Source organism: Halichoerus grypus, chromosome 1, assembly GCF_964656455.1.
Source record: "Halichoerus grypus chromosome 1, mHalGry1.hap1.1, whole genome shotgun sequence".
Taxonomy (NCBI): domain Eukaryota; kingdom Metazoa; phylum Chordata; class Mammalia; order Carnivora; family Phocidae; genus Halichoerus; species Halichoerus grypus.
This window is the reverse complement of record NC_135712.1, coordinates 161,382,197-161,405,549: the sequence shown is the minus strand read 5'-3', so window position 1 is coordinate 161,405,549 and position 23,353 is coordinate 161,382,197. Positions and strand designations below refer to the sequence as shown.

Genomic DNA, 23,353 nt, shown 5'->3' with positions numbered 1-23,353 from the left:
TTCTCTGATGGCTAGTGATGTTAAGCATCTTTTCATGTGCTTCTTGGCCATTCGTGTTATCTCCTTTGGTGAAATACCTATTCAGATGTTTTGCCCATTTTTTAATTGTATTGTGTTCTTATTATTGAGTCACAAGAGTTCTTTTTATATTCTAAATACAAGTCTTTGTGGGGTGTTTTGTTTTGTTTTGTTTTTTGGTTATATGATTTGCAAACATTTTCTCCCAGTCTGTGGCTTAATTTTTTGCTTTCTTGATGGTGTCTTTTGAAATGTAATAGTTTTTAATTTTGATAAAGTCCCAATCTATCAATTTTTCTTTTATTGCTTATGTGTTGGGTATCTAATAAATCATTATATCTAAGAAAAAAACCTAAGATATTTTTATATCTAAGAAATCATTTTATAGCTAAGAAATTATTGCCTAACCCAAGGTCACAACTTTACTCCTCTATTTTCTATTCTATTTACTCCTCTATTTTCTATTTAATTTATTCTATTTCTATTCTATTTACTCCTCTATTTTCTTCAAAGAGCTTTATAGTTTTAACTCTTACATTTAGATCACTGATCATTTTGAGTTAATTTTTGTGTGTCATGGGAAGAGTCCAAATGCATCCTTTTCCATGTAGATAGACAATTGTCCCAGTGCTGTTTGTTGAAGAAACTATTCTCTCTAGTAAGTTCTCTGACACCTTTGTGAAAAATCATTTGACCATGATACAGTTTTTTCAATGTCATTTGCATGAAGATGATAACCCCCTTCCATTTTTTTTTTTTAAAGATTTTATTTATTTATTTGACAGAGAGAGACACATCGAGAGAGGGAACACAAGCAGGGGGAGTGGGAGAGGGAGAAGCAGGCTTCCTGCTGAGCAGGGAGCCCGATGTGGGGCTCGAACCCAGGACCCTGGGATTATGACCTGAGCCGAAGGCAGACGCTTAATGACTGAGCCACCCAGGCGCCCCAACCCCCTTCCATTTTAACAAAAGCATGTTCGCAACCACCTGGATGACTTTTTCTCTGAAATACCTAGGTAGATCAATTGGACATTTTTATTTTGAATGGTTTATGGCTTTTATTTATTTGTAAGAACTCTTTATATTTTGGGGAACCAAGGGAATAGTATGTGCAAATACTCAGTGTCGTGAAATAGCACTGTGTGCTCAAAAGGCATTAAGTATAGCTTGGCTCTGGGGGAAGATGCTGAAGATGTAGCTAGGCAGGAAGGCAGAAACCAGTTCTGATGCTAACCTGAGAAGCTTATGTAACCAAACCAAAGTGAGTTCGCTCCTTGGTGAGTCAGAAAATACACCAGGTTGAGTTGTCACACAAAGAAAACTTTTATTTGCAGCAAATAAGGTCACAGGGAATGGTTTCCAGAGGCATGACTCCCCGAGAGAGGGTGAATGGGTTCCTTTTGTTTAGGGTTAGGATGAATATTTAGATAGGGAAGCCTTGTTACCCTACGTAGAGGCAGGCATAAGGTGGCACATGCGCCTTAAGGAAATATGCCTATATATACGTTGTATGTTATGTAAATGAGGCTGGGGCTCCTCCTTGGACAGAGATTTTAGTATTATAATGAGGTAAAGGTACCAGAGGTCACTCCTTGGTCCATCTGCGCAGGTGTGAGTTGGGGGTTTAGCTCAAAAGGTCTGAGTTGTCTGGACCAGTGGGAGGTCTTATCAGGACAGTTGCCATCACCTGAGGCATTTGCCTGAGTTAAGAGGCGAACCAGAAAGAAGAGCTTAAGGGAAAATGTAAGACAAAGGTTAGCAAGGGGCGCCTGAGTGGTTCGGTTGTTTAGCATCTGCCTTCAGCTCAGGTCCTGATCCTAGGGTCCTGGGATGGAGCCCTGTGTCGGGCTCCTTGATCGGCCAGGAGCCTGTTTCTCCCTCTCACTCCCCCTGCTTGTGTTCCGTCTCTCGCTGTCTCTCTCTGTGTCAAATAAATAAATAAAATCTTAAAAAAAAAAAAAAAAAAAAAGGTTAGTGAGTACAAGCAGGTAGGCAGTCAAGGTCAGGTCTTGGGGTCTAGCTGGTGACACTTAAGACTTTATCCTACAGGTCACTGGGAGCCATAGAAGAGTTTTAAGCAAGGGAGGGATGTAATTAAAGCTGTATTGTTGAAAATTGCTTTAAATAAGAGACATAACGCATGGAGGGAAGGGCTACAAGGGTAAATTGAGGCCAGAACGAGCAAACCCTTTGAATGTCCAGCTGAAGAGTGTCAGCTTGGTTTGGTGGGCAATGGAGAGCCACAGAACGTTCTGGGTGATGTCTGGGGGCACGGAACCAGAGAGGCAGTGGGGATGGAGAGCTGCCTATGAAGGCGAAAAGAAGCAAGACTGAGGCTAGGGCTGATCTCTGGATGGGGTAAGAGGTTCGCTTTCCCAGCATAAGGCTTTCCCCCCACTGACATCTCAACTCCACATGGGTGCCCAGGGCTGTGTCATCTGTCCCTCATCCCCAGAACTGACCTCCAACCCAGACAGATGGGATGTTGCCAGGGGTAACCCGGAGAGGAAATATGAACCGAGAGTTTCTGGGCAGGGCACTGTGAGTGGGAGAAGGAAAAAGGAACAGCATATCAGCATGCCAGCAGGGGTCTTAGAAGTCACACAAGCCGCCATCCCCAGGGCAACTGACGCTTGGCCTCTGCTGCCACAGGTCCAAGGATGAGGAGCCCCCCTACCTCCCCAGCAGCCATTCCATAGCTGGTTGGCTCATCCAGTGAGAAAGTTCTGGGGCTGGCATGGCATCAGAGGCATAAGGAGCCTTGGAACTCTTATCTCGCGCTTCCTGTCGACTAGATAGAGGGTACCTTGAGGCTCAGAGGGACACCATCCTGCACCGAGGTCACATAGGGAGTCAACCCCAGGTTGTGTCAGAGAAGGCCCTAGAAACTCCCCGCCCAGTTTCACAAATGATTATTTTTTTAACGTACTTTTCAAAAACCGGTAGTACATGCATATATCGCAAAAAAAAAAAAAAAAAACCATTTCAACAGAACATTTCCGTGAAAAGCCAGTTTCTTTTCCACCCCAGCCCCAACTCTCTGTATCATTCCTGAGGGCACCGCTGTTTCAGTTTCTTAAGCACCCTTGTCAGAGATAATATATGCATGTACCAGCATGTATAGGAGACCCCCGTCTTTTTTACATGAGAAGTACCACACCATACCCCGTACCACACCTTGCTTTTCCCACGTACCAGGATTACCTCCGAGGTGGATCATTATCATCCCAGTCCACCCCAGGACAAAGCCCTGGCTTATGTGTCTTCATACCGTTTCTTGGTCCCCTACTGCTGGACACCAGAGGTGCTTCTCCGTTTGCTTACACAGAATACTGTTGGCTATCTTGGTATTTTTACATTTGCCTGCTGCGTAGCTTTGCCAGATCACCCTTCAGAAGTGCAGCACTACCTTGCCCCTCACCCAACAGTGTTTGTGAGTGCATGCATTTCCCCCCACCTTCAACAGCACAACTTTACCAAACTTGTTCATTTTTGCCAACTTGGTAAGGTTACAAAAAGTGACAGGCATGTTATATTTTTGATTTGTATTTCATTACAAGATGCATTTAATATGCATTTAATTACAAGTGCGATTAAATATCTTTCCATGAACTGCTTGTTCATATCCTTTGCTCTTTTTTCTAATTAGTTCATCATCTTTTCCTATCGATTTGAAAGAGCTCTTTCTGTATGAGGAAAATTAACGTTCATCTCATTTTCCTCAATTAACTTCTGGCATATGCACTGCAGATAATTTTTTTTTTTTATTTGCCATTTGCCTTTTTTAACTTTTTAACTTTAACTGTGGTATTTTTTATTCTATTCAGAAGTTTTAATTTTTACATAGTTAAGTTTATCAATATTTTCCATCATGGTTTCTGGAAATAAAAATATTTATACAGTGCACTTTATACAACCTTTTTACACAATCTTACGGTTGATCTGCACAGCAGCCTTTGAAGGGAGACAGGGTGGGGATTTTTATCATTAGTTTCATTTTACAGATGAATTCAAGTGAGGCTCAGAGAGGTGATGAGACTCGCCCAGGCTGAACAGTTTCTAGAACCCTTGCTGTTCTCACTTCCCTCACCTGCCTTACAACCAGCCAGGGAACTCACTCCTGGCACTGATAACAAAAGGAAGTGGCTTCTCTAGTAGAACATTTTCAGTTATTAAAACTACAAGCATCTTTTCTTCCTTTTTAAAAATATTTTTGAAACTATAAAATGAACTCATAGCTCTTAAAAAGAAAACCTCCAACATACAAAAGAACGTAACAGGAGGTTCGGGGTGGGGACGCATACTTTGCCCCAAAAGCCCACCCCCCAGAGGGACCACTGTTGGGTTTGCTGTGAGATGGGGCGAGGAAGAGCCACAAGGAGCTGGACAGTTCCTTGTCTGTCTGTCACCAGGGCCTTGTATACTCCAGGAATGCCTTAGGTGCTCTATAAATGCTGCAAGACAAGAGACTGGGGTGGTCAGGCCCCCCATTTAGACTGCAGCTGCCATAGGCCTGCATTCAGACACTTAGCAGTTGTGTGAGCCTGGAAAGGTGAACTACCCTCTCTGTGCTACAGGGTCCTTGTCCGTAAAACTGGGGTACTAGTTCCTACCACAAGGAAATGAAATAAGTCTCATAAAGTGCTGAACCTCTGATCTGTCTGTTCCTTCCTGAATCTACTGTCTGCTACTCCCACCTGGCCCCCGATATCCAGGGTCATGAGATATCAGAGCTGAAAATCAGGCCCCTTCCCTCCCAGAAGCCCAGAGAGGGGACGTGCCTTGCCCAAGGTCACGCAGCCTGTGGGTGGCAGGGCGGGCAGAGACTCCCGTCTCCTGACTCATTACATCACTAAGCCCGCTTCCTCACAGCTGGACCGCGGCAGACGCGTCCCTCTCGCCTACTGTCTCGCCCCTTTTGGCCACTAGGGGGCGCTGCCTAAAACACAGCCCAGACCGCTGACGCCCTTGCTCCAAACTGGTGGGGGGCTCCCCGAGCCTAGGAAAGGAAGACGCCTTTTTTTTTTTTTTTTTTTTGTCTGGTGTTCAAGGCACTCAGAACCCTTGCCTTCTCTACACTACACACTGGGCAATGCGCATCCCCAGACTTGCAGTTTCCTTAAGCACACTCCTCCCAGAGCACCCGCCCCCTTCCTGCCTCTTTCAGGCCCAGCCTCTCCTATTTATGCCACTTCTTCCCCACGGATTGGGTCCCTCTCTCAGACTGTGCCACCCCATTCTCTGTGACAGCTGCCACACCACCGAGGCCCATCCCCAGCATTCAGTTGGTGCTGAGTCAATGTTTGCTGTGGGATAAGGCGTGCAGCTGGCAGGCCGAGATCCTTCTCCCAAACTGCGAGGAGCGCGGGTCCTGGAGGGTCCTCAGGGGACGTGGTGCCAGGGTGGGTGTGAGCAGCCCCCACCTGCTGTGCAACTCTGGACCAGTGGCTGCCCCTCTCTGGGCCTCAGTTTTTTCATCTGTGAACTGGGGAGGCTTGGGGGAGAGGGGGCTGGGCATTGCCTGCCTGCAGGGGCTGCAGTGCTCCGTGGGAGGGGCCAAGGGACTTGGCTTGAGGCCGCGGTTACTAGGTGTTTATTTAGGGGTCTTGCGGAGTCTGTGGGAAACGCCGGGACCACAGTGCCCCCTCCCACGCGCCTGCACTGTGTGTATCCCGCTTCCCGGCCCATCGGCTGCAGAGGCCGCACCGACCCAAGCGCCCTCACTTCGTCCCGGCTCGGGTGACGTCGGCGGCCGGGGCGGCACCCGTCCTCCCCACCGCCCCCCCCCACACACACACCTTTCAAAGGGGGGAAACTGAGGCCGGGCGCGGAGAGTCCGCAGCCAAGGTCACGGCGCGCGGTGGCGGCGCGGGCAGGAGGGCCGGCGGCGCTCGGGCTCCAGCTCGGGCTCCGGCTGCCGACGCCCCCGGGCAAACCCCCCCCTCCTCCCCGCGCCCGGCCGGCCCGACGCGCTGGGGCCGCGCCCGCGCTCGGCTCCTGCCGCGGGAACGGCGCGCGCTCGGCGGCTGCATGCGGACCCGCGAGGTAGGAGGCGGGCCGGCGGGGGACGCGCGCGGCGGCGGCGGGTGCGGTGCGGTGCGGGTCTAGCCCGGGGCTGGGGGCGGCGGGGGCCTCGGCCCGGAGTCCCCTCCGCGGAGAGGCCTGGGCAGCAGCTCCGCCCCCGGGGCCGCGGCTACACGGACGCGCGAGCAGCTCTTGGGAACCGGGGGGAGGGAGGGGTGATCGCAGGCGGCTTTGCGGAGCCCGGCCGGGGAGGTGGTTCCGAGGCCGCAGTGGCGGGGATGACACTGGTCTCCGGGTTGTAGAGTTGGGGGATCAGAGGCCGCCGGGCTCTCGGCTTTGGGAGCCGAGGTTACGCGGGCGGCTCGGAGGGCCTGGGGTGCGTCAACGCCAGTCTTTCTGAGCCGGGTCTCTGCGGGTGTCGCTCTCCGGGACTCAAGCGGTGAGGACGCAGGAGATTCAGCCTCCGCGACTATGCGGAGCGTTTATCCGAAACCTTGTGAACGCTAAAGGCGCGATCTTGGGGGGGGGGGGCGGGGGGAGGGGAGCTCAGGGTGCTCCATTTTTGCGTCTATGCAGTTGGCTGTCTCCCCGGGGCGGGGAAACGTGAATCCAGGCCCAGAGGGTCGCCAAGCGAAGCTGTCTCCCCCCCCCCGCTCCCCCGGCCGCACTCCCTCCCTTCCCTCCCCGCTCCTCCCTGCTCTTGCGTCCGGGGCGGAGAAACCCCGCCACCGCGTCCAGGGTCCAGAGCCTGCGGGCGGGAGGTTGAGGCATCTCAGGAATTCGCTGGGAGCCAGATAGACGCGTCTAGGGAGGGAGTGAGGAGTTTTGGCTGGACTGGAGGGGCTGGGTCCGAATGCAACCCTGCCCCTGACCCCCTGTGTGACCTTGGGCAACCCCTCCTGCAGCCACCACGTGGGCAAGAGGCTGGTTTTTATTCCAGGGGGCCATATAGGTGGTGGCGCTTGAGGACAGGAGGCAGCAGCGGTCTGAGAACTGACGGGGTTGTCTCAGCTGTCAGGACGCCCTGTCCCACCTGCCAGCCTCAATTGGGACCCTCCTGGGCCAGGGGGCTCCCGCTGTGGGAAATCCCTGCCCTGTCCAGAAGGGCTGCTCTTGGGCAGGATAGGGAGCAGGGACAGCTAGCAGAGGTGAGTCAAGGCTGTCCCCACCCCCACCCCAGTCATGGGGAAAACCCCCTCCCATATTTCTGCCAGGCAGTTGCCGCTTTAAATTGCCAAGCTCTCAACTGTCACAGCCGATCTGTTCCTGGACCAAACGGAGCAGAAAGATGGCAGTGGGTGTCCCCTCCCCCGGGCCTGTCCACAAGATTAGGCTCATGGGGACAGCAGTCTGCTCTGCCTGGTCAGCTCTGTACATTTTGCTGTGAGCATGCTCTATAATGGGGGGGAGGGCAGGGAGAGAAGCACTTGTTCTGCACTAGGAGCAGGAGTCTGGTTGTGCACTTTGACAAGCCGCTGCTCCACTCTGCGGTCAGTCCCCATGAGACAACCCACATGCTGGCCTGCGCAGCCCCCCTCTCGGAGCAGCTCTGAACTGAGGTGATACAGGAGTGCCCCTCTAGTCACTCTCCTCGGTCCCCAGCATTATGCCTGGCTCTTCCCTTGGGCTGGTAAGGTGGCCACGCTCCTGAACCCACGTGTGAGTTTGAAAGGAAAGAAGAGAAACAGCCCCATCCCCCTCTGCCCCCCACCCCCACCTCCAGGTAGGAAAAGATGAGCTAAGAGGTGCCCCAGGTGCCCAATGCCCACAGTCTAGCCACTGAGCATCAGAGCTGGAGGGAGCATCCTAGGGCCAATCCTTTGTTGGAGCTGGAGAAACTGAGACCAGAGAGAGGCAGGAACGTGTTCAAGGTCACGCCGCATCCCACTGTCTCCAGCTCTCCAGCAGTCCAGCCATCCTTGGGGAGCTGCTGCCTAGGGAACACTCAGAGGACTCCGTGTTCCCACAGAGGTCCCTGCAGGGGAGGGACAAGGAAGGGGACTGGTGCCTTCCTCTGCAGGGGACTCTGGCTCCTGCACAGTTTGCAAACATTAAGTAATCTTTGGTCTCATGACCAGAGTGGCCATCCTCTGTCAAGGCGGCTTTGAAAGGGCCAGTGGCTGTCTGCCCTTCCAGCTGCAGCTCTGACCAGCCTGCCCTCTCCCGCCCACCCCATACCTGCCCCCCACAGCAGCCCCCCTGCTGTTAGTCATGCCCCTTCCCCATTGTGCAGAGGGGAGTGCCAAGGCCAAGCCAGACCTTGTGACCCTTTGTTTCTTCAGCTTTCTTTCCCACCAGTGTTCTGACGCCTGGGATGGGGAGTCAACTAGCCTAAGCCAGCTGTCTGTCGCCAGTGTATGGTCTCATCACTCCCGGCTTGTGTTTCGGAATCAGGGGGTAGGGAATGCGATTGTTTTTTCCTATCAGGAAAGTGTGTTTTGCATAAAAGAGGCTGGGCAAAGGCCCATAGTGTTGGTGAGGTCCATATGGGCTGGGGTTCCCCGCACTCAGACCTGGTTGTTGCCACAGTGAAGTGTAACTCAAACCTGCTTTGGGGAGCAGCATCTTCTAGTGACCCCTGCCTTCCCTCTGGACCCCATCCTTGCCCTGTCCTGGCTCCCGCAGGAGTGCACCCCCCACCCTGCCACCTAGAAAGCTCTGTTCATCCGTACTCTTGTCGATGTCACCACTGCAGCGAAGCCTGCCCTGAGTCCCTGTGTCTCCCCCTCTGGGGAGTGCGCAGGGGCATGGATGAGTCACCAGACTGCAGGAATCCCCTCCTGCTCCCAGGGCCCTTCCGTTGGGCTGCCACAGCACGTGCCAACTTGGGAAGGCAGGACACAGGCAGCCAAGTTCTCAGTGACTCTTCGAAGAACTTCTGATCCAGCATGATTGCAATTCAAATCCAGCAAACATTTTTTAAGCATCTGGTCCTTGCCAGACGCTGTCACAGTGGCTCTCACATATATTATCCCATTTCATCTGCAAAACCACAGACCCATCCATTAATGTGTATGAAGGTTCTGGAAGCATAATATTAAAACAATGATGTCAACCCCACAGGCCAGCAGGAACGATTGGGAATGCTGCACCCTCCCCCTACCACCGATGGCAATCCTTTCGGTTCCTTGGGCCCAGAGCCCCACAGTTTGCCAGTTTTCATGCCCTGATGCTCTCAGGGAGGCATCCCTCCCAGAGGGGTTCTCAAGTGAGCACGGAGTCTAGGCTGACCCACATAAATCCACGTGCCATATGTGATGGGGGTATAATGGTTGGGGCCTCCCATGCTGCCTCTCTGGAAGGTAATCCTAGCCTGTGCTGTGTCCCATTCTTTTGGGATGATGCAGTCACTCACAACTGAATTCCCCAAGGGCAGAACAGTGGCTGAGGCACCTCATTGGCCCTAGAGCCAGGGGCTGATAGAGGTTTTCCTTGTGCTCAACTGACCTGGATCCAAACAAGAAACAAGCTGCCTTAGGAGGTAGTGAGTTCCCTTCACTGGAGGTATGCAAACTGAGGCTGGACAGAGGATTTATTATATATCAGTCGGTTTAGGTGCCCTGGAGACGCAGACGTGTCCCTCTTGCCTACTCGTTGTAGCTCCAAGACTCCCAGAGCCAATGATTTTTTATTTTTTTAATTATCATCTGAGGGCTTGGTGAAAGCTATCAGGATGGTAATATAGGTTTGTAAAAATGCTAAGTGCCCAGGTGTTTTAATAAAGCCAGTTGCCTGAGGGTATTCTGGGAATGTTTCATTATTCAGCTCATCCAGATGCAGAACTAGGACTAGCTTTTGGACTTAGCCAGGGGGCCTGAGGATTTGGTATGAAGTGAAACAATACGGAAATTGAGTGTCTTATGGCAAATCCGTGAGCTGCCCTGGGGTCACTGTTGGTCATACTACCTTGGGAAGCTTGAAGGCAGAGAGCTGGACTCCCTGTTACTTTGGACAGGTCCCTTCCCCTCCCTGGGCCGAAGGAGTTTGGAAGAGACCAGAAGTCACTTTGGAAACTGTAACTGGCACCTAAAAGAGGTCGGGGTGGGGGGTGGGCAGGAGGGGCTGAAGCACGCTGATCCTGATACGGGGATCCTTTCGTGGGCCGGCTGAGGGCCAGCCTGCTTCTGGGGCTGGGTTCAAACACGAGCTGTCCACTTCCTAGCTCCGTGACCTGGGACAAGTCACTAGGCCTCCCTGAGCCTCAGTTTCCTCCTCCTGAAGATGGGAGTGGTGATGGTGCCAGCCACCTGAGGCAGTTAGGAAAATAACTCTGAAAAAGTGTGTCAGTGTCATACAGATATTTTTCATTTTCTCCTTTGGGGCTATCATAGGAGCCGCTAAGTGTTTCTGGGGCCTCCAAGTCCAAATAGAAATGTCAGCTCCATTCATTTATTCATTCAACAAATATTTATGGAACACCTGTTTTACCACAGGAGCAAAACGGACAAAAAGCCCTTTCCTCCAGGAGCTTGTGTTCTAATGTCCACAGCCCCGCAATGAATAAGTAAGCGAATAAAAATTCCAGAGAGCGCCAAGTGCTAAACAGAATGAGTCTGCCCCGATTGGTGTTAAAGGTGATTTGCAATGGGAAAATTCTTCCAAAAGGAAGAGGAAAGAACCCTGGTTTAAGACCTAGATTCCAGTCCTGGCCCTGACTTGCTCTGCAGCCTTGGGCAAGTTCCTTTCTGACTCTGATCCTCCGTGCTTGTCTTGAAAATGAGAGGGTACGATGAGCCCTTTCAGCTCAGATGTCCCACGTGGCTGAGGTGGCTAGTGTGCCGGGGTGTGGCAGGTGGGGGCAGGTGGCTCTGCAGTCACAGCTTGGGGTCCCCACCTACCCCCTACCCATACCACACCAATGTGTCTATTTAAATGTGGTAGGAATCTGTCGCACGGGAAAGTGAAAAGGCGTATGTGCAGCAGCCTAAAGAAGAATGATTGAAATACACGTGTGCCTACCGCCTGCGTCAGGAAACGGAGCGGTGTCAGAAACAACCCTCCGCCCACCCCTGCTCTGTGTTCATCCCCAGCCACTATGCCTCAAAGATTGTCACCATTGCGACTTCTGTGATGATAATGCTCTTGTTCTCGCTGTCTTACCACCTAGCTGAACAACTCTTTACAGTATCATTCAGTTTTTCTGTTTTTCTTATTTTCGAGCTGTCTGGAAATAGCCTGAGGCTGTAGATATTTGTTTGGGTCTGGCTTCTTGGGCTTGAACTCGTGGCTGTGTGGCTCATTCAGTCCTAAGTAGCTGTGGTGAGTCCTTATCACTGCTGTGTAGTATTCCCTCGTATCACTAGGCCCCAGCTGACGTATCCGGTCTACTGTGATGGACCTGTGCGTGGTTTTTAGTTTGGGGCTGTTGTTCTTGCACCTGTCTGTATCCTAGTGCGCAGGGCATACACTTCTCTTGCGCGTTACCTCTAACTGGGCCGGAAAGTACACTGGGTGGTCATTCCCTCCTATTGCGCCCCCTTCTCCCTGGCACCTTCTATTATCAGTCTTCGCCGTTGTTGCTCACCTAGTGAGTGTGGAATGGTTTCTCACTGTGAGGTTCATTTGCAGTTCCCTGATTGCCAATGAGGTTGGGCCATTTTTGTATGTTTATTGGCCATTTGGATCTCTTCTTTGGTGAAGTGCCTGGTCAAGTCTTTTGCCCATCTTGGGCTGTCTTTTTATTTTCTTGTTGATTTGGGGTGGGAGGTTCTTTAGGCATTTGAGACTTGACTCCTTGATCATTTACATACGTTGTAAATATCTTGCCTTTTTAACTTTTTCTGGGGTCTTGGGGTGAATGTCTTCATTTCAGAGTTCTTAATTTAAGTAGTCAAATTTATCTTTCACTTCATTATTAATGTCTTGTGTTTTAAGAAATCCTTTCCTACTCTGTGGTCATGAATATTCTTCTGTATGTTTTACATTAGATCTTTAATCTACCTGGAATTGATTCGTGTATGGTGTGCAATAAGGGTCCCATTCTGAGTGTGCACATGTGTGCACACACACACACCATTACCCAGCACCATTTGGTGACAGGTGTGCCCTTTTCCCCATCTGCCCTGCCTCCCCATCCACATACTGGTACCTTTCCCAGGAAGGCAGGCAGGAGCCCAGGACCACAGGCTCTGGACCCCAAGAGCCAGTAGGAGTGAGGTGATCAGGGACTGCCCCGAGGGCAGGGCGGGCTGGGCAGGCAGCCCTCCCCCACCAGACCAGCTGCCACTCCTGCCAAACAGGTCTGTGGAGCTGCGGGTGTCACGTGTCCTGCTGGCGCTGACCAGGGCCCTGGCGGATTAAGCAGGGGCTGAGGGCTTATGACCCACGCTGGCCACTGCACAGGCCGGGGAAGGGCTGCGGGAGCTTACCTACGTGGGCCGCAAAGGAGGCCCCAGAGGCCAGCAAGGCTGTACTGTTTGTGGCAGGAGGCCCCCCACCCAGGGCACTGGATCAAGGTAAGGGAGGGCCAGGGTGATCTCTGGCCGTGTCTTCCCTGCCCAACTCTGGGTACCTCCGTCTAGAAAATAAACATCCCCTCCTAATCTCTTTGAATCTAGGTCTGTTGGAGGCAGCGAGAGGTAGGATGGAGGGGCCACAGCGTGCAGCAAGGGCCCGCCAGATTCAGGCCGCTACGCAAGCTCACTCGAGCTCACACACATGCTCGGGCACCCTGCCCACCTGTCTCCCAAGGGGCTCTGCGTCCTCTTCAGTGTGCAGAGCATGCCCAGTAGATAGGAGGGGTCACTGCCAACCTCCAGTCGGCCCTCCAGATCCTGCTGCCTTTCCCCAGGCAGTGGCCACTACCTTACTGCTCGTGGAGTTGTCAGGGCAGGGGAGGAGGAGGGAGGAAGTGGGTATAGACTGAGCACCTTCCATGTGCCAGGCACGGCTTGGGTAAGCTTTATTCCTACCAAGCAAAACATGGGAGACTCACCCATTTAATAGATGAGGAAACTGAGGCCCCAGGGAGGGGCTGTGGTTCAGCAGGGGCCTGGACTGAGAGAATGGCCCTGCCTCTTCTCAGCAGCCTGCCTATGTGGCCCCGGAAGTTGCAGGCTTTGCTCCCGCCGGTGGACTCCCCTCGGTGGCCTGACGAGGCACATTCCCTCTGGAGCAGCATCACTCCTCCCTGGGGCTCTCTGAGAACTTTGGGGCCCTAGGAGGAAGTTGAGGCCAGGAGCAAGAGCCGGACTAGGCTTGTGGCTAGGACTTTGGGCCGTGTCTCCTGGTTTGTGTAGCGGGAGTGACGATAATAGGGCCTGGCTCTTCAGGTCACTCTGAGGCCAAAATGCCACCATGCACGAATGGGCCACCAACATGGCCCAGCTCCCAGCAAGCACAGGTAATCTCAGCTTTTGGTTTGTTTGTTTGTTTTTTATGTCTTTTTTTTTTTAAGATTTTATTTATTGATTTGACAGAGAGGGAGAGAGAACGAGCACAAGTAGGGGGAGAGCCAGGGGGAGAAGCAGACTCCCCGCTGAGCAGGGAGCCTGATGCGGGACTCGAGCCCAGCACCCCAGGATCATGACCTGAGCTGAAGGCAGACGCTTAACCATCTGAGCCCCGCAGGTGCCCCTCAGCTTTTGTTTGTTACAGGGAAGGTCAGTACCTGAGCTCCCTCCATCTCTGAAATTCTGAGCCCCTGGCTGTTTCCTTTCTTCCTGGGCCTTTTATTTTTGGTTTTTCTATGAGTTTAATATTTGCTTAGTAAAAATATTCAACCTGGTAAAAATATTCAACATTGTAAGAATATACAATGAAAACTGCATATGCCCCCCACCCCCTATTCAGAGCAAACATGAGGAGCATTTTGGGGGTATCTGGTCGGAAATATTCAGGAGCTATATCTGTGTGTATTTAATCCCTGCACTGTATTTTAAAGAAAACACCCGGTAGCTTGCTCTGCCCCCACCCTTTGACTTCCCTCTGGGCCTTTAAATCCACCCACTCGGCTAGAGAGTCTGACTGCCTCCTCCCTCCAGAAGGCACACATATTTGTGGACGCTGGCACCAGATTTTCCTCGTCAGCAGGACTCGAGGGAGGCTGTAGCCTGGCACGGGGCAAACAGGGGGATTGTTGAGCTGCAAAGAACAGTCCCTCTGTGCCCGGTGAAGGCCCGAGTTGGAGACCAGCTCCCCCTCCTCCCCACTCCAGCAGATCTGGGTCTGGAGCGAGGGTGGAGCCTGGGGACCTGGCATGGGCCCAGCCTGGCTGCCAGCTGGCCATTGGGTGACCTTGAGCCAGCCCTGGCCTCCTCCGGGCTCCTGGCTCAGTGCAGAAGCCCAGGACGTACGGCAGCCTCTCTGAGAGGACTGAGGGTCTGTCTCCTTGAAGACCCAGGCAAGCCACATGTCATTCATCCCACCTGAGCTAATACCCATGATGTGGGCTGGGGTTTTCCCTGCCTTCCTGTTAAGCTTTGACAGTCCTCCATGAGGCAGCTTAAGTCAGTGCTAAGTTTTGCTGATGTTTTCTCTGTGGGCCTTGTGATTTCTGGACCTGCCAGTGTCTTATCTCTGCCATGTAAATCTCCCAGAGGGCTTTCTCTGGGGCTTACTCTCTCCCAGGGTCTGAGAAAGGAAGGCAGCTGGTGGCTACATGTGGCCACATGTCCTGCATGCATAACTATAAAGGCTTACCGGAAGGGCTCCCTGCCCCCTTGAAGGAAGAGCAGGATCCACTGCTGGTGTCAGAAGGACAGCAGGGACCAAGGGTCATAGCCACCCAGGAGGGCGGAGCTCCAGGCATCTCTAGTGTACAGATGTTCAGGTTGTGCACTGTGTAAGAGCAGTTGGCAAAGGAAGAATGCAGTCCAGGCAGGAGCCTGAGAGGCTGTGTCCACCAGAAGAGGGCGCCTTTCACAGATTTACACACAGAGGAGCCCTGCACGCTGGTGGTAGCACCGGCCTTGAGCATGCTCAGTGGCACAGGAGAGATGCCAGGGTGTGGTGGGTTCTCCTCCCCATGTAGGCAGCCTTCCTATGCTTAACTTTCTAGAATCTCTCTCCAGGACTCTGCTGGTAACCTCAGGGGAAAAGGAACTCTAAACACTGTCTTCCATCTGTGTGAGCAGCTTGAGCAAACCCAGCCGGGTGAAACCTCAGAGGGAACTGGGCCATATGCCTGGCCTCAAGGGCCACAAAGTGGCTTGACTCAAAACAGATCTGGGTCACATCTCAGCTCTAGCTTTTCCTGGCTGTCTGTTCCTGGTCAGGACATCTGTGCACAGACCCCCCCCCCCACTTTATTGTCTGTTAATATCACCCCCCCCACCCCCTCCACCAGAGCTCAAGTATGAAACACCTTTACCTCTGTGCCTGGCCCCTTGAGAAATGAATGTTTTGTTTATGAAGGCATGTTAATTTTGACACAGGGACTCATGTGAACTAGACATACTTCATTTCATCTACAAAGGTTTCTCAAGTATCTAGTATGTGCCAGGCACTGCCCTGCGGCTGAAATAAATGGTGCATCCAGCAGACATGATCCTTACCCTCACACAGCTGTCCCATAGAAGAGGGAAATGCTCTCCGGAACAACATCAACCAGGTGCTAGGAGGAATTGCTCAGTGGGCCCTGTGAGGAGGTTAGGCAAGGCCTTCCCGAAGGAGCTGAGGCATGAAGGTGGAGTCGGGCTTAAGTAGTTGAAAAGAGTGTGGACAGAGGGATTGGCATTTGCAAAGGGCCAGGGCAGGAGCCAACCCTCTGGTAAGAGGCTGAGGCCGAGTAGGGAGAGCAGAGGCCAAATCTGCAGGGTCTTATGGGCATAGCAAAGAGTTTGGTGATTATTTTGTAAGCAGTGAGGAGCCACGGTTTGAAGCAGGGTGATTTGCTGTTAGATTGAAATGTCAGTGAAAATGGGTTTGAGTCTTCCTCTGCTTCCTAACCCACCTGCCCTCCCTCTGTACATCAAGGAGGGTTGGGGAGGAGGGTGTCTTAGGTTGTTCAGGCAGGATGGAAGAGCTTTGATTGAGGAAGGTTAGGGTGGGGTCCAGAAGCTCACTCAGCTGCCCCTTTCTACACCTGTCCCAAGGCTGGGGTACCATGGGGTCCTGCCGGCTCTGTCCTGGGGCTGGGAAGGCCAGGATGCAGTTCTCCAGAAGGTCGACAGGTGGCGCCAGCCCTCCAGCAGTGGCAGGTGGACTGGCCCAGCCAAGACCAGCCTAGTGAGAGGTGGGGTTGGTCAGGCCAGGGCCAGCCACCCTTCCCCCTGCTCCTCGCCTGCACCCCAGTCTGACACCCAGACTGCTGGTTCAGTGGCTCCAGCCCACAGCTGTCACCACCCCATCTTTCATCCTCTCCAAGGATGGCTCCACCAGCTGTGCCCTGAGCTGTCTTTTTAAATCAATCTTAATTTGCCACCAAGCCCAACCTGGGGACTGCTGGGTGAGCCCCCACTTTGCAGGGGAGTGCTGGGGCCCAGATCTCTGCTCTGCAGCCTTGGCTAGTGAAATGCAAATGGTGAGGTCCCAGCTTCACAGGGTGGACAGGGCATCCACAAATCACGTGTGTAAAGCCCAGAATGAGTGCCCCACAGTTAGCATAGCCGGAGCTAGGCACCCAGGAGGCCTTCAGAGCCTGGAGTGCCTTCCCCTGCTTCCCTTGGCCCCCATACCTTGCCCTGGAGTTAAAGCACAAGAGGAGCCAATGTGTGTTGCATACTTCATTTCATCCACTGCAACCAGAGTCTGCATCCCAGAGTGGGGACCCTCATGGCTTGGGCCATCCGTTGGTATCAAATCCCAGCTCCGTGTGTTCTGGTGTGTGATCTTGCATCTTGTGCACATGCATCTTGTACATCTGGGCCTCCGTCCCTTCTGTAAGGTGTGGACTGTGCTCTCTCTTACGGCTGGGAAGGTTGCCGAGACCCACTGTGAGCCCCTCGAAGCACCAGGCGCAGAATTGGGTGCAGAATTGGTGCTCGGGCAACAGCAGCTGGAATAGGGCCCCTCCTGAGGGCGGGAGGCAGGATTCACTAGGGATGCCTGCCAAGAAGGAATGCCTGCTTGTCCCTATTTGGGTGCCCGTAGGCAGGGCCGAGCCCATGAGAGGCCCACGGTGGGGGCGGGGCGGGGGGACCAGCGGCCACAAGATGCGGCCCACTGTGGGAGGGAACAGGAGGGATCTGGGGAGAAGAAATGGCCTCAAGGAAGACAACTGGGGTCCAAGCCCAGCGCCCCCACTCCTGGTTTCCCATTCCCGTGCACTGCGGGGATTACCCTTAACCAGGGTAATAATTACTGTGGACAGAGCTGACGTGTTGAACAAATTGTTGTATGTTTGTAATTACAAATTGCATTTCTAACACTCCAGGGGGTTCCAAACCTTGATATCTTTGCTATTAACACAGAAATTATACTCATTTATGGAAACTGCGAGAGAGACCAAAATTGTCTGTGGGCTATGTTGCATAAGGGATGCTCATTATGGATCCACTCCAGGAGTCTGGGGCAGCCCCGTCTGGGTCTCCAGGTTTACTCTTATTTCATGGGGTCACATTCCCTTAGCAGCCCAAGGCCCACTTGGCTCAGAGGCTCAGAGGCTTTTCCTGCATAGCCTAGGGATTGGAATCCCAGCTCTGCCACTACGAGCTGAGTGGCCTCAGGCAATCCATTGAACCTCTCTGTGTCTCAGTTTCCTGGTGGGCTACGTCATAGGACTTGATAACCGTGCACAGGAGAGTGCATGCCAAGCTGCAGACACCTGCCCAGCACACAGGAGGTGCTCCCTGGGGCCTGACCTTCTCTCTTCACAATGCAAGAGGTGCACGGTGGGATGGCAGCTAAGTCTTGTTCCCAAGAGGATAGGAAGACAGCCTTGACCTCCGCCCACCCCCACCGCCCCTACTGCCCCACCTGACCCCCCCACCCCCGCCAGCCTTAGATGGCAGTAAAGTCACTACATGCTTAGGGATATTTCTTGCTGCAAAAAGTGTATTCTCTGATCCCTGTTACCCACCGAGCAGGTGGAAGTGTGAGACCCGAGCCATGTGACATGATTCCAGGTGAGCCGCAGACTCCGTGTCCAGTGACAAGGAACACAATCACACGGGACCCAGGAGAGTGTTATTCTCCTCCCAGTGCTCTTTCAGCCCTGCCAGTTACTTCAAGACCAAAGTGTTGGTTGGTGCTGATACCTCTGTGGCACTCAAAAAAAGGCTTAATTGTTTCTTATTTTTATAGGCATTATATAGTCACGTAGTTCGACAATTAAAGATCTAAAAGGCACACAGTGATCAGTGAACCACCCTCCCAGCCCTGTCAAGTTCCCCCAAAGGTAACCACTGTCCAGAGATATTTTATGCACACGTCAGCGTGTGTGCATGTGTGTGATTACTCCTGCCCCTTCCTTTTATACAAATACAGCATTCATCATTTCACTTGTTTCACCTAGCAATACATCTTGTATCTTATTCCCTATCAGGATATAAAAAGCATCCTTCTGTTTTATGGCTGCCTTCTGTAACATGGGTTCTCTGTGTTAAACAAACCCAGAGCAGGCCTCCAGCACAGGCCTTCTGCTGATAACAGGATCCAAGCAGGATTTTATAACTGTTTTAGTTTGGGTGATTTGTTTTTATGGGAAAATTCAATTTATTCTCAGTGAGACTTTTTTTTTTTTTTTTTTTTTTTTTGATGAAGATCGAGTTTCCCTGATGTAAAGCATAGTGTTATGTAATTGGTATACATGTGCTTTGTGGTCATTGGGAAAACCAACCTGGGGATAAATCCAGGCCACTTCTGCCAGCAGAATTCTTCCCCCTTCACCCTCTGGCCTCATTCCTCACAGCTCACCCATCCCCACACTTCACACTCCACATATATGCAGAACTACGATTATATTTTCCCAAGCTCACCAAGCCTTTGCCTTTGCTGTTCCCTATACCTGGAGTGCCCTTCCCTTGCTGGGCCACCCAGTGAATTCCCATTCATGCCACAGATCCCAAGACAGACATCACCTCCTCCAGGAAGCCTTCCCTAAATGGCCACCCCACCAGCTCACAGTCAGTCCTGATCTTATGTCAGGTGGCTCCCATACTGCACTGATGACCCACTCCAGTGCCCTGGCTGGCGCAAGCTTCCCGAACTGTGGCAGGCATCAGACCCTCCTGGAGTGTGGGAATTTGCAATTGCAACAATTCCCAGCTGAGACTGCTACTGTTGCTGTTCCCAGAACACCCGTTGAGAACCACTGGTGGAGTAGAGAGAACACAGGCTGAGTGTCAGCGTAGGTGGGTGCTAATCCCAGCGCCATCATTTAGTGGTTGTGCGTCTTTGGACAAATGACTTACACTCTGGGCTTCAGGGCCTCCGTGATAAACTGGGGTGCAAACCCACCTTGTAGAGCTGCTGTCAGGATTATGTGAACTCGTGTGGGAACAGGGCTGGCACCAATGATTGTGATTTGCCTGCAGTCCCCTTACTCACCAAGCGTCGGAAGGTAGGGCCCACGTCTGTTTGCTTCTGCATCCTCTGAGATTCCCCAGCTGGTGCCTGACACGTGGTAGGTAGTAATGAATGTTGGGGGCAGTTGTCGAACACATTCAGGAGCGCACATGTTCTCAGTTATGGATTTATTCAAACAATGAATCAGGCATCACACATATCCCACGTCCATTAATTCCGAATCAGTGCAGTCGGGTCAAGCTGGTTGCAGTCTTCCTCCCAGCGGGATAAGAGAAGGTGTTGTTTAAATCAATAACATAAAGAAGATTGCGGAGGGGAATTTTTAACCCACTTAAGAGAGGCTGATGTTTTAGGAGCACTTAATGGCATCCGTTTGCAAAACAGGTGTCCCTGGTACTTGTTATAAATGAACGTATCTATTCATTAAAGGAGAGGGCCACTGGGGCCTTGCCTGGGCTTGGCACCTCTCGGTAGCTGTTCTGCAGTAGGAACACGCTGCTCAGGAGTAAGCAAGCTCCTTCTCTAGTGGCTCCCTGGAATGCCACGTGTCTGAATCTGAAACAGAACGAGGCCTTGCAGATTTCCATATTTCCTCCTCGATTCCCTCACTTTACCTGCTCCCTTTAATACAGATGGGCCCCAGTTTAAGCAAAGCTACCAGGAAAGAAACCCAAATATGTCAAGGATGGTCATTTGCTCTGCCAAAGGGATGCATCTTTTTTTATAAAATCTTTAGCGGATAAAATCTTTTTCATAAAATCTTTAATCTTCCTTTAAGTACTGGGCACACTGGAGATGAAAAATGGTGTTTTTGAAAGACCGTTTCGCCCAGCCCTTCCATAATCTATCTATGGTGGAAATGGGGGTGTTGGCTCAGATCGAATAAAAAAGGGTAAGAATGGGGAGCGGGAGGGGGGCCTGCCTTTCCTTTCCCAGCTCACAGGCCTTGCCCCAACCATGGGGTTGTCCCCGAATGAGAATGACTGTGGTTCAACGTGACTCACTCATTTATCAGACATTTATTGAGCACGTACTATAGACCAGGCGCCATCTGGACACTGGGGCTACAGTGGTAAACAAAGTCCCCTCCTTCACAGAGCTCCATTCTGGTGGAGGAGACAGACGGTAAACAAGTAAACAAGTATTTAAGCAAGATAAATATAGGCTGAGAGATGGGCTTTGAAGGGAATTAGATGAGAGAGAGAGAATGGGGATGTGCTTTACCTGGGGGTGTCCCAGAAGGTCCCTCAGAGGAGGTGACAGCAAGCGGGCCCCTGTCCATTGGAACATGTGTGTGCTGTCTCAGAGCCCTTCACTCATGGGGTCTGTCTCTTTCCCAGACTGTAGGCCTGGGCGTGGGGCTTGGAACCACAGACCTTAATTCATCCCTGGTGGCAAGCTAGTTCAAGGGGCCCTCTGAGTGTGAGCTCATCCGTGGGGCAGTTTTGTTGAGGGAGGAAGGGAGAGGTGCAGGCAGCTGGGGAGGAGAAGGAAAAAAGGCAGGACCGCTTGCCCGGTGTGACCCCACCTGGGCCTCTGGGATGCCCCAGCAGAGCTGGCAGAAGCCTCAAGTCCTTCCCGGAGCCAGCTACCACCCTGCCCACCAGCTCCTCCTCAGCTGCTCTCCACTCCAGAGGGCAAGTGGGGCTTTCCCCAGGAAGGGAGTAGGGCAAAGGGAATTGGGATTTGTGACCAGGGTCCTGGGAGCTGGCTAAGTGGGGTCAGTGGTGGCAGAACTCTTGCTGAGGGCCAGGCACTGGGTATCCCGCTGAAGTCTTTACAACAACATCAGTGATACGTGTTGTTATTCATTCCCATTTTACAGAGGAGGAGACTGAGGCTCAGAATTGTGATGCCCAAGGCCACACTGCCAATAAGGGGACAGAACCAGGTGTCTGACTCCATAGCCAGCGTGGGGCGGTGGGGGGGGGGGGGTCTGTATTTGCTTTTGTTATTTCCATTATATCAGTTGAGAAGGGAAACTGCCTTCTGCAGGGGACTGGGCCTTGGAACTGGGCCTTGAAGACCAAAGGGAACAGTGTTAGAAGCATAGACTTGGGAATCAGACAGCCCTGGGTTCAAATCCTCACTTACTAGCTGTTTGCCCTTAAGCAAATTCTTTAACCGTTCTGAGCCTCAGTTTCTTTCTCTGGATGATCGGATGATAATAGTAATAGTGGTATGTTCCTAAGAAGGTCATTGTAAGGCTTAAGTGAATGATACGTGTAAAGTGTTTAGCACAGAGCCTGCATTCGATAAGCACTTTGTGTAGGGGGAAGACAGGGAAGATCTAGCTTTGTGATTACATTCATGGTTTGGGGGTCAAATGGACTTGGGCTCAAATCCCTATCATCCAGGCTCTAGGTGTGTGGCCTTAAGTAAGTTACCCCACCTCTCTGAGCTACAGTATATCTGTAAAGTGGAAGGTTGTTGAGGATTAAATGCAACCTCTTCTGTAAAGTGCCTGATCCAGGGTATGCGCCCGTGAGGGGTGGCCATGGCTGTCTAGAGAGGTAACAGCCCCAAACTTAAGGAACAGGCAAATAGAGGCAGGGAGGTGGGAAAGGAGGCTCAGAGAGACCCATCCACTTGCCCAAGGTGCAAGATCAAAGATCAGATGCAGGGGAGTTAGGCTATGGACCCCGACAGATGCCCCAAGCCATAAGCATTCCCACTGTGTGGGGACAATGGTGGAGCAGGGGAAGGGACTGCCAAGCTCTGAAGGCCTCCTGGGTGCCCGGGCCTGGCCAGGCAATTACAGGTGTTCCTGCCAAGCCCCCACACCACTCCTGCAAGGAGGGTTTACAGGTGCACACACTGAGGCCCCAGGAAGCTGGGTGACTCACCCAGGGTTACACAAGGGGGTCAGGGGCTGGGATGTGTGTCCAGACCCACTGGCCACAGGGCTGCCTCTTCTATCTGGGGCAGAGAACCGAGGTGGCCTAGGCTCTGTCTCAGGTACAGAGGGGCCCAGAGGATCAGACCTGAGGATCTGGCCAAGTGGCTTCCCTGTGCTACCAGCCAGGGAAAGGGGGGTTGAGTTTGAGGGGCTGAAGTGGGGTCACTTTGATTGTATCCTAGGGCTGGCAGGGCCACCTGTTGGGAAGTGTGATGTGCAGTATGATTTCGAGGGCAGTGGGGTGCGGTGCAGTCAGGGAAGAGCCCTTCACTGATGAAGGTGGCAGCTCAGATATTTGCTTCTAAATGTCTTCCTGATGTCGTGAGGCCTCTTGAATCCTGCAAGAAGACCGGCAAACGGCCATTTCCCATCCACTTGAATAGAGACCTGTAACTCAAGTAGTGGCACTTAGAAGCCACAGGTCTATTCTCCGTGAGCCCTGCCCCCTAAATCCCAGGGCAAGCAGCTCAGCTGACCTGGCTGGGCCCAGCAGAAGGACTAGGACAGAGGGAGGGTGCACACAAGGGTGGCCACACTGAGGAGGGAAACCATCAGCACCTTCGGACCCATGGCCACCCCCCCCACCTTCCTTCACTTTTACAACAAACTATTACCCACTGTATGGCAGGGGTTGCAGTGGGCACTGGGGACCTAGAAACATGGAGTGCTCTGGGGGTCCAGGCTAGGAGGGCTTCTTGGAGGAAGTGATCATTCCTGACCGTTTTGTTCACATTGTCAGTCACTGAGCACCTGTCACGTGCTAGCCTTTTCAGAGCTCCCATGGAGCCACCCGGTGTTGGTAAGGGGTTTCGTTTCTCCTTGCATCTGACCCTGTGTCCTGTGTGGTTCTGTTATTGCAAGCCCTCCCTAAGGATCTTTCCGTCACAGCCTGGGTTAATCCATTTGTCAACTGTTGGCATAGTAGCACCTGCATCTAATTTTTATTGTTCATTTAAAGACCACAGGAAAACAGCCTCCTTACACCTCAAACCACAATGGTTCCCT

At 52.3% G+C, this 23,353-nt stretch overlaps 1 protein-coding gene and 1 long non-coding RNA gene across 6 annotated transcripts in view; one reads left to right on the top strand and one right to left on the bottom strand.

Annotated features, from left to right (window-relative positions):
* Positions 1–23,353, top strand: part of IQSEC1 (IQ motif and Sec7 domain ArfGEF 1) — a 371,367-nt gene that overhangs the window by 270,023 nt on the left and 77,991 nt on the right. Inside the window, exon 1 of one of the 5 annotated variants that reach the window (XM_078074597.1) lies at positions 5,996–6,063. The exons of the other annotated variants lie outside the window; for them this stretch is intronic. The gene's annotated coding sequence lies outside the window, so the exon portion shown is untranslated. Of the gene's footprint in view, positions 1–5,995; positions 6,064–23,353 lie in introns of those variants that run through there. 5 annotated transcript variants of the gene reach the window in all.
* On the bottom strand, positions 1,318–6,556 carry LOC144382237 (uncharacterized). Its single transcript, XR_013448768.1, has 3 exons — positions 5,817–6,556; positions 2,481–2,557; positions 1,318–1,963 (listed from the first exon to the last, which is right to left on the bottom strand). It is a non-coding gene; the product is annotated as an uncharacterized LOC144382237 (long non-coding RNA).